The 17,222-nt window shown below is 44.5% G+C and overlaps 1 protein-coding gene across 10 annotated transcripts in view; it reads right to left on the bottom strand.

Moving 5' to 3' along the window:
• GRM8 (glutamate metabotropic receptor 8) overlaps positions 1-17,222 on the bottom strand; it is an 855,522-nt gene that overhangs the window by 304,425 nt on the left and 533,875 nt on the right. Inside the window, exon 1 of one of the 10 annotated variants that reach the window (XM_084788020.1) lies at positions 2,925-3,185. The exons of the other annotated variants lie outside the window; for them this stretch is intronic. The gene's annotated coding sequence lies outside the window, so the exon portion shown is untranslated. Of the gene's footprint in view, positions 1-2,924; positions 3,186-17,222 lie in introns of those variants that run through there. 10 annotated transcript variants of the gene reach the window in all.

Below are 17,222 nucleotides of genomic sequence, written 5' to 3'. Positions count from 1 at the left end.
TCAAAGGAAAGCAAACATCTAGTTGTTTGCATTTTTTTTTAAAAAAAAATCTATTATTACTGTCTTCATTGGGTTGGTGATCATCTCAGACTCTAAATTTATATGTTAAAAACATTTCTTTTATAACATCCCTCCCTGGTGTTTTCTTAAGTATGCAGCAAGTGTTTTAAATAATTAAAGCATTTCCTCAAAGTTGCTGCTGAGAGAAAGGTGGGAGGAGAGCGAGAATGTGTGAGCTTGCCACGAATAAATGCATCAGGGAGAGAATTTAGAAGATGCCTGAATTCCGCAAGAGTTTCACAGCCCTGACTCTTGGCTCCTGCAATCATGACAGCAACGAAGCTTCAGGTGTGTTTTCCCCAACACTGCACACAGAGCCTGTAATCACAGAGTGTGGTAGCTTTTAAACCAGTATGAAATCTCAGCGAGAAACACACTGTTCTCTCAAGGGCAACTGCTGTCCAGTTGACCAGCATAGGCCATCTCTTACCCAGTATGCAGCGAGCTCAGGGATAAAATAAAACACGGGGCATAGGAACACCCAGTGGGCACTAGGACACGCATAGGAAGCACAAGACCACAGAGGGATGAAAACTTGATCCCTGAGCTTCAACAGAAAAGCAAGCTGGCAAAGGGGAGCAGTCAGCTCTGGGAAAGACCCCAACAGTAAGTCACCCTGAAGTATGGCCTTGAACACATTCCGGAAACTCCCTGTGCCTGGGCCTTTGGCTGGCAGCATTGTTCTTCCACCATGACCTCTGCACTTGGGTTCCCCCATCTCTCAGACTTGTCTGTTGCTGCTTCCCACTCTATCTGATCCACCATGAGGTCTTCACACTTAACATCATCTCCAAACTATAGCGACACACCCAGCTACTCACTGTGTAAGCCTTTACTCTGGCCCAGGCACTTACAAACCTCATGCCACCTCAAGGTCGTTGGTACTTAATGACTTTTTTTCTCAGTTTAACAGCTTAGATTAGATCACGGGACATCTGAAAAGCTTGATGTAAATACTAAATATCATTCACCCTTGCTGTTTCGTTGATCAATTTTATTCTTGGGCAACTTCATATAGACATATAAAGTATTTGGTTACGCTGCTTCCTAGACTCTTGTCTCCCTCCCTTCCCTACCAATGTGATTACCATTTTTCCTATGACTTCATTTTTACTTTGTGACCTTTTTAACTTAACAAGGGCCATCTGCATGACCACTGGATCAGAACTATGCACCGGAGCTGGGTGGGGTCACCAGTGTAACTTCCACTGCTGTATCTTATCTCCAATTTCTACATGGCCCGACTCCCAACTTGTACATCATTACCAGTGATTACTTTAAGTATTGATTGTGGCTCTCCATCTTAAAGTAAATGGTATCATTTAATTATAGGTTACAGAGCCTGCTCTTTTCTACTTTCTTCTTACCTGGACTCTTCACAATCATTTGAATATCATATAACGGTATGTCCTAACACCCTCCTCCAATATGGGATATTATGTATATGAACTACTGTTAAGCCCTGGAAATTCCATACCAGCCTAAGCACCAGATGAGATCCTGAGTTGTAGTCCCCAAACTCACTCTGTCTTGACCAATGTTTCACCACACTGTTTTTATTATTAGACTGCAGCCACTGAATATCAAATCAGGTTCTTGGCAAAATCTATCATGTTTAGTTCAGTTCTTGTTATGGAAAATGAGGTCAGAGAAGTGTAAAGGAAAGGAAAGAGTATATAATTAAAATGGCCAGGACATCACAAATGATATTTCTTTATAGATATTATTAAAGTATTACCATTCCTCCTTTACAAAAAAAAAAAAAGATGAGGCTCAAAGTGTTGAATAACTTACCCAAGGTAGCAAAGGGAAGCAATGCATTATAATTTAAAGTTAGATGTATGGAACTCAAAACCTCCCCTGTTATTTGCCAAACCTTCTCCTCTCCTCGGGAAATTTTCTTTGATTCTTTCAAAGAAAGGTTCAGTTTTTGGTTTTTTGAATTACAGTTTAACACATCATTACTATATCTATGGTTGATGGCTCGTAAGTTACAACTAGAAAATATCGTCCTGAGTGAGGTGACGCAGACCCAGAAAGACATACCTGATACGTACTCCCTTGTAAGTTATTAGTAGCTATATAGTGCGAGTAATCATACTAGAGGACAAAGACCCAAAGCAGCTGAGTAACAAGCAGGCCACAAAGGAGGCTGCTTGAATCCCACTCAAAATGGGAAACAGTGTAGACACCTGAAGCAGATGAAGTAGAGGAACTGGGTATAGGCCTAGGTGTTAGCATCATCTTCAGCCCGCCTACCTGTGATGTCATCACTTACCTGCCATGGAGGAGCGACCCTGACCAGGACCACATAAAAGGACAAACCGCCACTTGGTCTCTCTCTTTCTACTCTATCCCTCTCTACACTCTCTACCCAACACTCTCTCTCTCTCTCTCTCTCTCTCTCTCTCTCTCTCTCTCTCTCTCTCTCTCTCTCTCTCTCTCTCTCTCTCCTCCTCCTCCTCCTCCTCCTCCTCCTCCTCCTCTACAACATAATATCTGCTGCCCGGTACCTTGTATCTACTTTGTATCTACCTTCTAGATTATTAATTATTAAATATAAAATTGGTGGACGTGACTCGGGTAGGAAACTCAGAGACCATTCCGTTGTCTAAATTTCTTTCTCTAAGTCTCCTGGTTCCCACTGCTTCCCACAGCCACAGGCTGGGACCTCTGCCCACCCACAAAGCCTTCCTGTGGATCTTTTCAAGACCTTTGAGACCGCAATTCTAAGATGAGGTAAATTTCTTCTGTCTGAACTCTGCCTCACGGCTGCACTTCCTCCCGACGGCACTGCCTGCTTGCAGTCTGAATGCCCCACTCCCGATCACTGCCTGGTAAGCTACCTGCAAACCCCTACTTACCCTTGCTAAGCTCTCCCGTCGGCCCCTTGGGTTTAAGCGTGCTTCTCTCCTCTGATTGGACTCTTGATGCACACGTATTGTCTCAGATGGTCTCTGATTCCAAGGGAGGCCGGAACGCCCATCCCACTGGATTGTTCATCCGCTGCTGCTCCACTCTCCACACTCTACCCTGAGTGCGTCTCTGTTTTGATCCTGTCACGCATACAGGCCACACAAAGCAGGACTGCAGTTCCACTTCCCTGTCTGTAGGGCTCAGCCACCCTGAGTTTTTAAATTAGCACGGTAGCTGCCATGTTGAGGGTGCTGCTCTTCCTCTCCAAGTCTGGCTACATGATAGCTTCTCACCCGTGGCCAGCGCCTGCCCTCCCAGGTATGCTGGGAGATTCAGTGAGCATGCGCATGCGCGCTGCTCCCACTCCCGAGCCAAGCTTGCCAAAGGGCGGGCTAGGGAAGGTTAGGAGCTGAGTTAACCTCCACACAGTGACCAGCGACTGACAGCTACACCAAGTCTGTACTGTACCCTGGCTCTAAATGGTGTTTATTTCAAAGTTATAAAGGTCTACTCAAATTAACAAGATAAATGTTGTTTCTCCTGTCATCAGCTAACCTGGATTCAACTCCAGCCTTCCTGCCTAATGGGTTTGATACTTTTTTTGTTTTTTGGTGTTTTTTGTTGTTGTTTTGTTTTGGTTGCTGTTGTTGTTGTTGTTTTGAGAGAGTAGAAAATAAATCAGAGATAATTTTTATTTTTAGGAATTGGAAAATAGATTTAGAGAAAAGAAGCCAGGTGCATTTGACTCTTTAAAGCTGGGTTTTAGAGAAAAGAAGGCAGGTGCAATTGACTTGTTAAACCAGAGCCAGTTACTGTGGGGCTTGACTCAACCCCTAGGCCTTCAGCAGGCCAGGCTCGGGCCTGCACACATGCACACATCCACTGAATCTCCCAGCATGCCTGAGAAGGGGGAGGGGCTGGGGCAGCGGCGGGAAGCAGGGGGTCATATGGCCAGACTTGGAGGGAAAAAAGGTACCTTTAACATGGCGGCTACTGCTTGGCGGCAGATTCAGTTCTGCACAGACAGGGAAGCTGCGCTGCGGCGCCGCAGCAGCTCCGTTCCATCCCAGCTCCTTGTAGCCTGCACAACAGTCACAAACCAAACAGAGGCGAGAGAAGAGTCAGTCATGCAGACCAGGGTTGTCAGCTGGTGCTGGGTGCAGAAAGGTGGCAATTGGGTAGTTAGGAAGAGGGGAGCCCCAAAAAACAGTGAAGATGAGGGAGGAATCCACCCTCAGAGATATGCAATGGGTGAGAAACTTAGGTTTTTAGATTGCATTACTTATCTGGATTTCATTTGACCTGAGAGATGGATTTCCTGTAGTTTACAAGAATCTTTTTAAGTTCATAAAGGGAGATAAATTTCAGACACATTAGCATCATCATTGTTTGTAATCTTCAGTGAAATACACATTGTTAGACATGTACACATTGTAGAAAAAGGCAGTGGACATGTAGCATAGTGGAGGCTTGGGAAAAGAACTTCGTGTTAAAAGCACAAATACTCTGAGGAAAGTATGGAAAGGCAGAAGCCTTTTTGACCTCTGTGGAACAGCAACACCTTCTTGGAAGCTTTAAGCAATAGGTGAAATTGCTGTAGGAAGTCACTGTCCTTCAGCTAAGAATGCTAACAAGGTAGACTATATCTAGACCCGACAGTTAAAAGCTTGGTCTCCTGCATATGAAGACAGCTGGGAAGGTACCTGAAGTCTCCCATGATAGAAACTGGCCATATGGCTATGTAACCCATATGAGTTTAAAAACAGACCTGTAGCATCACCCTGCTGAATCTAAGAGCCATCTGTACTCTGCCAGGTCAAGCAGCTTGAAGGCTGGAAATGCTCTTGTGTTGGTTGAACCTCCAGTGGCTTGGCACAGAGAACAAGCCTGTGTATGAGCACTTTGACATCCATAGGCCAAATTTGCCAACAGGTGAGGCTGTGGGACCGGCATCCCATCCTAACTGTAGGAGCTCTGAGACCAACGGTGTCTTTTGGCTGCATCTGAAACAGGTCCCTGGCAGAGCTGGCTCAGGCTGGACCCTGGCAGGAAGAGGCATGCAGACCTCTATTTTTCCTTGGATAGTGGTTAAGGTCTAGAACAGTTTGTTGCAACTGAGCCTGGCCCCTTGTGGCTCCCTGCCCTGCTGGTCATGTTCCAGCACTCTCACACACCCGTCCACTGCTGTCCCCACTCCCCCAATCCTGTCTGTCTCTGCTTGGTTTGTTTTTGCTGTGCAGGACAGGACAGAAAGGGGGTGGGGACAGCATGCGACTGCCATCTCAGCTGCTTCCAGCCAGCCATGAATTTTATATTTAATAATCAAAGCAATGATATATAGAAGGTAGATAGATAGAAGGCACCAGACAGCAGATAGTATGCTGTAGAGGAGTTTATTAAATAAGCACGGGAAAGAAGGAAAGGGGGGGGGGGTACAAGGGAGAGAGAGGGAGAGGGGGGAGAGAGGGGAGAAGAGAGGGAGAGAGAAAGGAAGAGAGGGAGAGAGAGGGGGAGAGAGGGGAGGGAGAGAGAGAGGGAGGGAGGGAGGGAGAGAGAGAGAGGGGAAAGGAGAGAGGGGAAGGGAGAGAGAGAGAGGGAGGGAGAGAGGGGGGAGAGAGGGAGAGAGAGGGAGAGGGAGAGAGAGAGGGAGAGAGAGGGAGGGAGAGAGGGGGGAGAGAGGGAGAGAGAGAGGGAGGGAGAGAGGGAGAGAGGGAGAGAGAGAGAGAGAGAGAGAGGCGTAGAGAGAGGGGGAGAGGGAGAGAGAAGAAGAAGAGGAGGAGGAGATGGGGAGAGAGTAGAAAGAGAGAGACCACTTGGAGGTTTGTCCAGGGCCACGCCCCATGGCAGGTGAGCAATGACATCATGGGTAGGTGGACTGAAGCAGAATACTAACCCTAGGGAGAGGATTGAGTGTGGGGATCAGATCTGGGGAAAGAAGAGCAGGAGGAGAGAGGGCTGAGAGACAGAAGGGAAACCAAACGGGGCATCTCTGGGACAAGCTGGAGACCTGCACCAGGATAGGCCCTGGGAGGATACAGGATGATTTTAGCTGCGACTCCTAGCAGTGGGGGACATGAAGGAAGTGACCACCTCATAGCCAGGCAGGACATCCAAGGGAGGGAGGGGGACACCAAGTCACCCACAAAACCTTTGACCCAAAGTTTACCCTGCCTACAAGATGTGAAGGAATAAAGATAGAACAGAGTTTGAGGGAATGGCCAATGAATGACTTCCCCAAGCTGAGACCAACACCAGGGAGAGAGCCAACCCCTGGCACTATTAAGGATGCTCTGCTATACCTGCAGATAGGAGCCTAGCACAGCTGTCCTCTGGGGGACTCCACAAAGCGAGGGTAAGGAAACAGATGCTGAGACCCACAGCCAAACAGTAGATGGATGTCTGGGAGTCTTGTGGAAGAGTGGGGGGAAGGGTAGAAGGCCCTGGAGGGAACAAGAACTCTACAAGAATATCAGCAGAGTCAACTAACTTAGGCCCCTGGGGATTTACTGAGACTGAAGTACCTACCAGAAAGCAGGCATGGACTGAGCCTAGCACCCCCCCACACACACACATTTGTAACTGATGGGCAGTTTGGTCTTCATATGGAGGTGCCTGGGTGAGTTGGTAATGGGGTGGAGGCTCCCCTTTTCTGAGGAGAAGGGGAGGGGGAAAGGAGGGGAGATGGTGGGATCAGGAGGAGAAGAGGGAGAAGTGTGTTCGGGATATAAGGTGAATAAATAAATTTTCAAAAAATATGTATTGGCTGGATGGTTTTCTTTAAGAAAGTACTAGAACAAGAGGTCCAGAATATGAGCCTTTACAGAAATACTAATGAGTATTGTCAAATATAAAAAGACAAAAAACACATTTTGAAATAAACTACATAGGTGGAATACAGCTCTATAATATTTTAAGCATTTTCCTTAACCATAATGGAATATTGTTTGTGAATTTCAACTATGCACTTGAAATAAAATTGGACAAAATGGCTGAAACCCACACACACACACACACAAAGGAAATGACTAAATATTTGTGAGAAGACTGAAAAATAACCAGTGTATAAGTAGATTATTCATAAAGCTGTAACACTGCAGCCTAGTAAGTATGTATTATCTGTTGATGTCTCTCTCCATGGGATTTCTGCAGATAAATAATATCAAACTCATAAAGGAATTTCCACTCATGATCCCCCTTCATGGATCCTGTGGCAAGCTTGCCAAGAACTTTTAAATGGATGTGTTGGACTAATGAAGTAATTTGAACTGCTGCCTTATGCATTAACAAGGAAATGAGAAGGTGAGGGCCCTTTGCTGAGAATCATCTGCCTCCACTTTCTTCTGTAATTTAGCTCCAGGAGCCAGAGCTGAAGGCTCCCTAGCTGCCTGTGGACAGACACACCAGGAGACACCTGTAAATCAGCCACCGAAGAGCTCCCCAGTCTACAATAACTCTTTCCTTTGTGTCTGGCAGAAAATGGAAAGTGCTTCAGGCAGGTGCCAGGTGTCCCCTTCAGGTGTTGAAATTTCCAGCAATGCCCCAGGGTGTCTAAGGCACTGAAAAACCTCAGTTAAGTGGCAAATAAAATTAAGAGTGTATCTTCAGGCAAAACAGTGAGCTTAAAAGAAAGACACTGAGAAGACTAAGTCACTTCATACCTAGATCCCTTAGTCCCCAAACAAAGAAAAGGCTGCTTGATTAAATCCAATCATTTGCATTTTCTACATAATTATCTATCTTAGATTGTGCACATAGGAGACAATTTTGATTTGAAAGTTTCTATGAAAGAGTTGATGAATAGTGAAGTTTTCCCTCCTGAAAGCATATTAAAGATACATCCTCTACAGATAAATTCAAATTTTCCTTCCTAACTCTCATTTCGGTACATAAGGGAGACTTAAGTGCCACGCTGACTCAGTATGTCGTAGTCTTTAGACCCTATGGCTTGGCTTTGGATATCTCCATATGTTTTCTAACTACAAAAGTATCACATTGTATGGGTATAGTGGATGAAGAACAGAATAAAGAGCATAGCTGAGCCGGCTTCCTAGCCGCCATTTGTATATCGGTCTGTTGCCTTACTGCATTTCTTTGTCTCTTTCTTTAAAAACATTAAAGTGATCTATTCTTTTTAATATGCTGTATTCACTCCACTTACAGGATGAACTTCCCTTTATTGCAGGAAAGTATGGCTTTTAATACTGTCTTTAATCTTTAATTAAGATTCTTGTAGAATCTCCCATCATTGAACATATTTGAATTTTTTCCATGTAATTCTTTTCTGGGCTCTCAATGTGATGCTTATGACAAGGTCTGGGGGTGCCAATTTGGTTCATCAAACCGTGAGTTAGTTCTGCCAATGGTATTTGCTGAATGTGTATTCTTTTTTCCATCAATTTGTATGAAGACACATTGAATATGTATCAAAATTATACATATATTATATATGTATCCAAACTTTCTACCTGAAGCCACTTGTCGCTTTATTTGCCAATACTCCACCGTTAATGTTCCTGTGATTTCAGTGATAGCTTATTGCTTCACTGGTTGTATCATACTCTTACCTTAAAATATCTAAACTGGCCTCACTACTTTAAAAAAAAAGTGAAGCTTTTATTAGAATTGTATCAATATGCAACTATTAATTACAAAAAACCTGACATAGCAATCAAGTTAATTTCCAATCTGAAAACATGGGATTTCTGTTTACTAAAATATTTGTTCAGAATCCTTATTTAATTTTAAGTTAATTTCTTGTAATATCATTTTTTTTAGTTTTGTGAAATAAGAGTTTTCCATTTAACTTTTAATCTAATGTCCTTGACATCATTCATTCAGTTCAGTTCATTATTTGTTTGTTTGTTTGTTTGTTTAGCACCATTTTCCTCCTGTTAAAATCTGTAATCCTAGAAGGCTCTAGATTTAAGTCCCACCTCTTCCAAACATAAAAAATGCAAGAAAGATGTTGCTCCTGCAGCAGATAGATCACGGTGTTGGTACTGCCTCAGAGGTGCCTGCCCTGTAGGTACTGCCTCAGAGGCGCCTGTCACCCTGTGGGTACTGCCTCAGAGGCGCCTGTCATCCTGTGGGTACTGCCTCAGAGGCGCCCGTCACCCTGTGGGTACTGCCTCAGAGGCGCCTGTCATCCTGTGGGTACTGCCTCAGAGGCGCCCGTCATCCTGTGGGTACTGCCTCAGAGGCGCCCGTTACCCTGTGGGTACTGCCTCAGAGGCGCCTATCACCCTGTGGGTACTGCCTCAGAGGCGCCTATCACCCTGTGGGTACTGCCTCAGAGGCGCCCGTCACCCTGTGGGTACTGCCTCTGAGGCGCCCGTCACCCTGTGGGTACTGCCTCAGAGGCGCCTATCACCCTGTGGGTACTGCCTCAGAGGCGCCTGTCACCCTGTGGGTACTGCCTCAGAGGCGCCTGTCACCCTGTGGGTACTGCCTCAGAGGCGCCTGTCACCCTGTGGGTACTGCCTCAGAGGCGCCTGTCATCCTGTGGGTACTGCCTCAGAGGCGCCCGTCACCCTGTGGGTACTGCCTCAGAGGCGCCCGTCACCCTGTGGGTACTGCCTCAGAGGCGCCCGTCACCCTGTGGGTACTGCCTCAGAGGCGCCCGTCACCCTGTGGGTACTGCCTCAGAGGCGCCCGTCACCCTGTGGGTACTGCCTCAGAGGCGCCCGTCACCCTGTGGGTACTGCCTCAGAGGCGCCCGTCACCCTGTGGGTACTGCCTCAGAGGCGCCCGTCACCCTGTGGGTACTGCCTCAGAGGCGCCCGTCACCCTGTGGGTACTGCCTCAGAGGCGCCCGTCACCCTGTGGGTACTGCCTCAGAGGCGCCCGTCACCCTGTGGGTACTGCCTCAGAGGCGCCCGTCACCCTGTGGGTACTGCCTCAGAGGCGCCCGTCACCCTGTGGGTACTGCCTCAGAGGCGCCCGTCACCCTGTGGGTACTGCCTCAGAGGCGCCCGTCACCCTGTGGGTACTGCCTCAGAGGCGCCTATCACCCTGTGGGTACTGCCTCAGAGGCGCCCGTCACCCTGTGGGTACTGCCTCAGAGGCGCCCGTCACCCTGTGGGTACTGCCTCAGAGGCGCCCGTCACCCTGTAGGTACTGCCTCAGAGGCGCCCGTCACCCTGTGGGTACTGCCTCAGAGGCGCCCGTCACCCTGTGGGTACTGCCTCAGAGGCGCCCGTCACCCTGTGGGTACTGCCTCAGAGGCGCCCGTCACCCTGTGGGTACTGCCTCAGAGGCGCCCGTCACCCTGTGGGTACTGCCTCAGAGGCGCCCGTCACCCTGTGGGTACTGCCTCAGAGGCGCCCGTCATCCTGTGGGTACTGCCTCAGAGGCACCTGTTACGCTGTGGGTACTGCCTCAGAGGCGCCTGTCATCCTGTGGGTACTGCCTCAGAGGCGCCTGTCCTGTGGGTACTGCCTCAGAGGCGCCTGTCATCCTGTGGGTACTGCCTCAGAGGTGATTGTCCTTCATTTATAGACTGGAATTTACTACCTGTGTTACATGGAGTTTGTAAGGATTCAATAAAATAATGTAGGTCATCTGATATCTTAGGTAGTGGCACATCATGACTTAATATGTAGGGCCATAAAATGTTTAACCTTCTTTAATGTCCAGTACTGTCCAAATCACAGATGGAATAAATCATACCAGACGTCAAACCCAGGGAAGACCAGACATTCATGCATCTATTCCGCACACAAGAACTGACACCCACCCTTCTTCCAATCATCTGTGGTTCAGATCTTAGCACTGCCATTTACCTGTTACCGAGTTTCAAGTTAGTCCCTCAACCTGTTGTGTTTCAATATTTCTATTTGTAAGAAGAGGGTACTAGCATGTACTCTATAGAGCTGATGTCATAACTAAATGAGTTAATGTATATTTTGGGACGATTTGAATAATATACTGAAAATATTAAGCATTACATAAGAGGATTTCATTACCCATTTTCTGTGCCTCTTTCTCTCTATGTATGTGTGTGTCTCTGTTTCTGTCTCTGACTTTCCTGTCTGTGTGTCTCTGTCTATGTGTCTCTCTGTCTGTGTGTCTCTCTGTCTGTGTGTCTCTCTGTCTGTGTGTCTCTCTGTCTGTGTGTCTCTCTGTCTGTGTGTCTCTCTGTCTGTGTGTCTCTCTGTCTGTGTGTCTCTCTGTCTGTGTGTCTCTCTGTCTATGTGTCTCCTGTATGTGTGCCTCTCTGTCTGTGTTTCTCTCTGTCTCTCTCTCTGTCTCTCTCTCTCTCTCTCTCTTTCTCACCCACCCCTTCTAATATCTTCCTTGTAATCCAGACTAGTATAGAACTTGAGATCTTCCTTCCAAGCGCTGGGAATACATGTATAAGCTATCATACCTAACAAAGTGTTATTATTATCATTTTAAACATCTTTATTCAGGTGAGATTTGTTAAGTTCTCGGATGTGATAGTAACAAAAAAACCCCAAACTACTGACTAGTTTTTGATTTCAGAGCAGAAGAGAACAACACAGAAGTTACTTAGCTGGACATGAGCAAATAAGGAGAGATAAAGAGAGATGTTTGCAGTGGCAAATACCCAATAATGGGAGTAAAGACGAGCACAAGGTATTGAATAAAGGAGACAAGGCTGGGTAGAGGACACAAGACAGTGTCTGGCAAGGCCTAAGAGAAATATGGGATAGGGAGGAGGCTACCTCTAGTCTATTAAGTTAATCCTTTCCCTAAAACCACTGGAAAATCAGAGAACAGCAAAACAATCAGAGTTCCAGCTCAGAAAGAGCCCTGGGTCAGGAGAACATGGAGACAGAATTGACTCGTTATTTGGAAAACAAAGTTGGGACCCTTAGCCATCATCAGAGACAGTTACTCCTGCAGTAAGTGGGAACAAATACACAGACCAACATCCAGACATTATATAGAAAGTGAGACCATGGACCACACGTCTCTAAAGGAGATATCTCCATCACCCCCGTGACCCCAATGGAGCTCGGCGAACCACTCAGAAAGGGTACAAGAGGCAGAGGTGTTCAGGGACACCAGGCGAACAAGCCTCACGTGTTCTGACCAAAGCTTCAGCTCTGGTCTGGACCATGTGGCCTGTGTATATATTACAGTGTTCAGTTCAGTATTTTTATGAGACTCCTGAATGTATGAACAAGTGGGTCTCTGACTCATGTGATTCCTCTTGGCCTCTTTTCCATCTGCTGGTTTGTCATGTCCAACTTAAATGAGATGGGTTTTGTTTTATTGTGTTATACTTTATTTTGTTAAAAAGTAAAATAACTTATTATGAAAAAAATAAACCGACTATTGCCTGAAATATAGAAAACTTTTCTCTGTGAACACAATATATTTCAAAGAATATATGGATGGAGTGGTCCATTTAGAGGTGATTTCACAGAAGCATAGCATGCTATGGAGTAAGGTAATGATAAAGATAAAAAGCATGAGCCGGGCATGGTAGCACATAGCTTTAATCTCAGCACTCAGGAGGCAGAGGCAGGTGAATCGCTGTGAGTTCAAGGCCAGCCTGGTTTACAGAGTGAGTCCAGGACAGCGAAGGCTACACAGAGAAACCCTGTTTCAAAAACCCAAATAATAATAATAATTATTATTATTATAAAGTATGGATGTTCTTGAGACATGCTTGCAGACAAGTTCCACTAGGTTTCTCTTGGGGTTGGAGCAGAAGCTGGCCCTAAAAGGAGTGCCGAGCTCCCTGACATTTTTATCTGCACAGATCTAGATCAGTGAAACAGGCAACACTCTCCAGGCTAGAAATACAGTTTCCTACACACAGCTACATAACAGCCTATTTGGCAGCCAACATGATGCCTCTGTTTGATTAATATAGGTCATAAGGACACGACCAGAACTCACCTGCAAACTCATTTGCTCACTTGGCATAATAAAACTGTACCCTCTCTTATTGATAACATTTTCATGTTCAAGGTCAAGGTTCAGTGGTGGGTTATGATTGTTTTCCCAGGATATAAAGTACAACCTAGGAACTGGGGAAGGAAACGGCATAGGAGCATCTAACCCTGAATTACCGTCACCCCAGTCATCCTCTTTGCAAGTTTCCAACTCCACAGCTCAGCAAATATTATTGTCTCTCTTTAATGTAAATAAAAGAAAGGAAAATGTTTCTTCTTTTACCTTTTCTAGTTCAAACTCCCTAATTCTCTACACTCTCAATCTTTTATTATTTAAATGGTCTCAATATAGGTGAATATGCTATAGAATATATGCCATGAGGCCTTTTTCCTGTAATTAATAGCAGAAGAACTGTCCATGCTGTAACGACATCGCGAACCATCATAGAACAGGAAGGGAGGTGGCCCAGGGCACAAGAGGTCTTGCTGAGTAAGCAGGAAGACCTAAGTTCAGATCCGAAGAACTGGTGTGTAAAGCTGGCATGGACATGTGTACCTGTGCCCCAGGGCTGGGGACAGCTGAGTGACGAGGAGAGCTGGAGCTGACTGTCAGCCCAGTAAGCAAGCAAACAAAGACCAAGCTCAAGGTTAATTAAAACAGTGTCTCAAAAAAATTAAATGGAGAGGCATAAAGGAGACTCTTTGATACCTTTCAAGCCTATGTATACTTGTACATGTACACACCACACACACACACACACACACACACACACACACGAGTTCTATCTTCTCTTTAAACTTTATGGCACAACCAATGAACAGTTCTTGACATAGGCCTATTGTGTCAAAACAGTATAGTCTGAAATAAAGTAAACAGAAGTAGACCATATTATGAATAGTCACACGAAGGCGTGTTCCTAAAATTTGCAGTTGAGAAGTGTGTGTACTGAAGTATATGCGCACAAACATAATAACTTAGCAATCCAGAGTATAGTCAGAGAAAGCCAACGCTCATAAACTCATTTCAATTCTTATTTTTCAAGTTAAAACTAGAAAGTCTGTGATTTTTTTTCCAGGCCCAGTGTGTTACAAAAAGATTGAGCCAGACATTGACCTCAGTACCAAACTGCATGACTACCCAAATTTCCCTCCCATCCCGTTCTGCAGAGGATGAGTAAAACTTAAAGTGTTTTCTAAATAGGTTTGCCCATAAGGAAGCCAAGGGAATTACAGGAAGAAACGAGTAACAGGAAGATAGGAAAGTTGTCTGGATCCTGTGGGGACTAAATCCGTGGAAACCAACAACAAAGAATTATAGTTTTGTCGGGATGGCGGAAGAAAACATTGCTGTAACAGAAACTAAACATTTGAAAAGAGAGAAAGTGCCTCAGGTGTACGCTGCAAACACTTGAAAGCTGATGTCACAGCGTCTGTGAGTGGCACTCACTACCAGGTGAAAACCGGAAATGATTGTTGACTCTGTGTAAGCGACTATTCCTTTGCGTGGCTGCCTTGGTCTTTGACTTTTCTTTCCCAATTTTAGGGGTCACAGAGCAGGTGCGGGTACAATGCCAATGGCTGATTAAAGCAGGTCACAATCTGTCTAGCAGGACTTCGGGGCCATCCTTCATGAGGGCAGGGACTAGGCAAGATGACCTCTGTTGCTGCCTTCCAATTAATGCAAGCAGCCTCTGCTCTGTAGGACACCATTGGGGAAACAAGCTGGTCTAGCTCCAAGCCCTCAGCAGGACTCGGAAAACAAGGCGGTCTCAGCCTGTGCTTACCGGATAAGCAAGATTCATTTTTTCAGTCACGTAACTTGCCACCACAATAATAAAAAACCCCTCGTTTTAAAACAAAAGCTGGACTTCAACCCTCTAACCTCTTAGTAGACGGTCTAGAGATCTAATGCATCTTAAGTTAAAGGCAACGTTTGGAAACCAACTGGTCTGGATCCTTGTTAATTAAAAGGGGGGATATAAATAAAGAAATCCCAATGAGTGCCCTGGTTTTTTTCTCCACTCTAGGAAAACTATCATATATTAAGGGGAACCTTGAAAAACATCGGTCAAATATACTAAACATATGCCCTTCTCTGTTTGTAAATGTTAAATAAAGCCTCTGAAATGTTGGTGTTAGTAGAGGTACTTTTTTCCCGTGCAGAAGGGGCTAGGGGGATATTTTTCCATAGGAGAGGAAATACATCATCTGAGACTAACCACGTTAGACAGTGTTGAAACAACAGATCCAAGATGCGGTAAAGTCTCACATGACAGCTCATTTCAAGTCTTTCATAAATCAGGAGTCTCTGGTCATGTTTCAACACTTCATAAACAATCAATAAAACATCAGTATTCGTTAACAGAGCTCTTGCATAGCATTGCCCGAGTTACGCATTACGGGCTTTTTTACCAAGAACTTAACTCATCAGAAGGAAAATGAATTACTCTGACAAGGCTTTTCCTAGGCTAGTATCACTAATATAAAACAAGTGTTCTTCACCATTACTTATAAACTAAATTACAGCTCATCGTTTGTAAAAGTCCAACTGAACCTAGAAGCATTTCAAAACAAAAGTGGATTCTAGCCTAGGCAGGATAACATTTAGCACCCAGCATCCGCTCTGACAAGCCTCGGGGCTTGGAAGGAGCAAGGTGACTTAGAATCTCCCATCCTTATCGTCTATGCAAATGCAAGTGGAAAATGGAAAATATTTTCATTTCTAAATTTTCATTGCATGCAAATGCAATAAAAACTGAAAATGTTTCCATCCTGGAGTGTTCATCACAAGCTTTGAATATCAAAACACATTTTGTGAGGAAAAACTATAAATAGAAATTTGATAAATTTAGAACTAATGTGAGAATCATAGCCTGAGCTGCACTTTATATTTATTTCTAACAAATCTGTTTTTCCCAGTGATTTATTTTTTCCTACCCAAATTGTGTTACTGACACTAAAGATTAGTAGAGAAAATAGAGGGGATGTGATGCAGGAAGCACTCAGACAGGATGAGCTGAGTGTGCAAAGGCTTACAAGGAGCTCTTTTTCTCAGAAGCTGAGAGGAATCCCAGCATCTGCAGGCTCTACTGTGAGTCAGCAACCATGTTGAAGAAGGTGGAAAAGCCATAGCATAATTTTCAGATAATTCTTGTTATTTCAATGTGCATATTTACACAATCAAAATTAAAATTCCAATGATAAATATCATCAAATCAACAAATATTTCAAACTATGAGAAAACGTCCTATATGCTCTTCTGGCGTTCTATTTAGAAAATAGTGGTTTCTGTTCCTTTTAAGGAATTTTAAAATTGGTTTTCCCTTCTTTTACTAAATTGCTGTTTATAAATTTTGCTCCCTTTTACCTTTTTCATAAATGTCACATTTTTCTTACTGTTAAAACAGGATTTCACCACCTGAAAATGTAGTTCAGTGGTAGAGCTCTTGGCTGGCATGTACAAAGCCCTAGGATCAATTCCCAACACGATAAATATGGATGAACAAATGAAAGGAAGGGAGGGAAGAGGGGAAGGGACAGAGGTGGGAAGGGAGAGAAGGAAGGTAGGAAGAGAAGGAAAACAAGGGGTTTTGTAAAGTATCCCAGGCTGGTCCCCCTGCTCAATCCTCCTGAGTACTGGGACTAACTCCTGGACCACCCCACCTGGCTTCATAATCCTTTTTGCTTTCACTAGCTATGACTTCTATTTGTGCTGTTTAATAACTTGGTATAGACATTTTATTTTCATTTTCAATATCTTTGTCAATGTGTGTAGGTATTAAGTTTCAGTTATACAACTTCTTTCAGGAAAATTCCACTAGAACTCAACTTTTAGCGTATTACACTAGTGTTCACATAGGTCTCTAAATTTTCAGTTCTTGGTTCAGTTCATGACACGAAAGATGCGACCTGAGATTTAAACTTTAAATAAATCTGGAAAACCTGAGGAAGGGTGAGTCTTCACGTAGCTGCTTCTACCTGGAAGTGTCAATTAGGGACATGCTTGCTCTGGACACTCTTGCTCTGTGTTCTCTTCCCTAAACATTCAGTCGGATCCAAAAAAACAGCAAGCCATCAAAAAATAGTAATGACTTCTATCATTTAAAAATGTCTATCAGGGATGGGGTGGAAAATTAAGATAAATTAACCAATTAAAATATCTCTCAGATACCCTTTGCATATTTGTCTTGTTGCTTGTTTACCTAAATTTGTGAGTGCTTTTAAAAAACAGTATTCACTTTAGTTATACTGCGTCTTTTTGACGTCTCTTATTGACTAGCCTTTTAAATTTCATTTTCAGAATGTGGGAAAATTTGCTTCCCTCCCCAGCTTATTACAATAAAATAAAATCACATTAAAGAACAGGAAGAATGAATC

Source organism: Acomys minous (assembly GCF_964271855.1).
Source record: "Acomys minous genome assembly, chromosome: 6".
Lineage (NCBI taxonomy): Eukaryota > Metazoa > Chordata > Mammalia > Rodentia > Muridae > Acomys > Acomys minous.
This window is presented reverse-complemented; position numbering and strand designations above follow the sequence as displayed.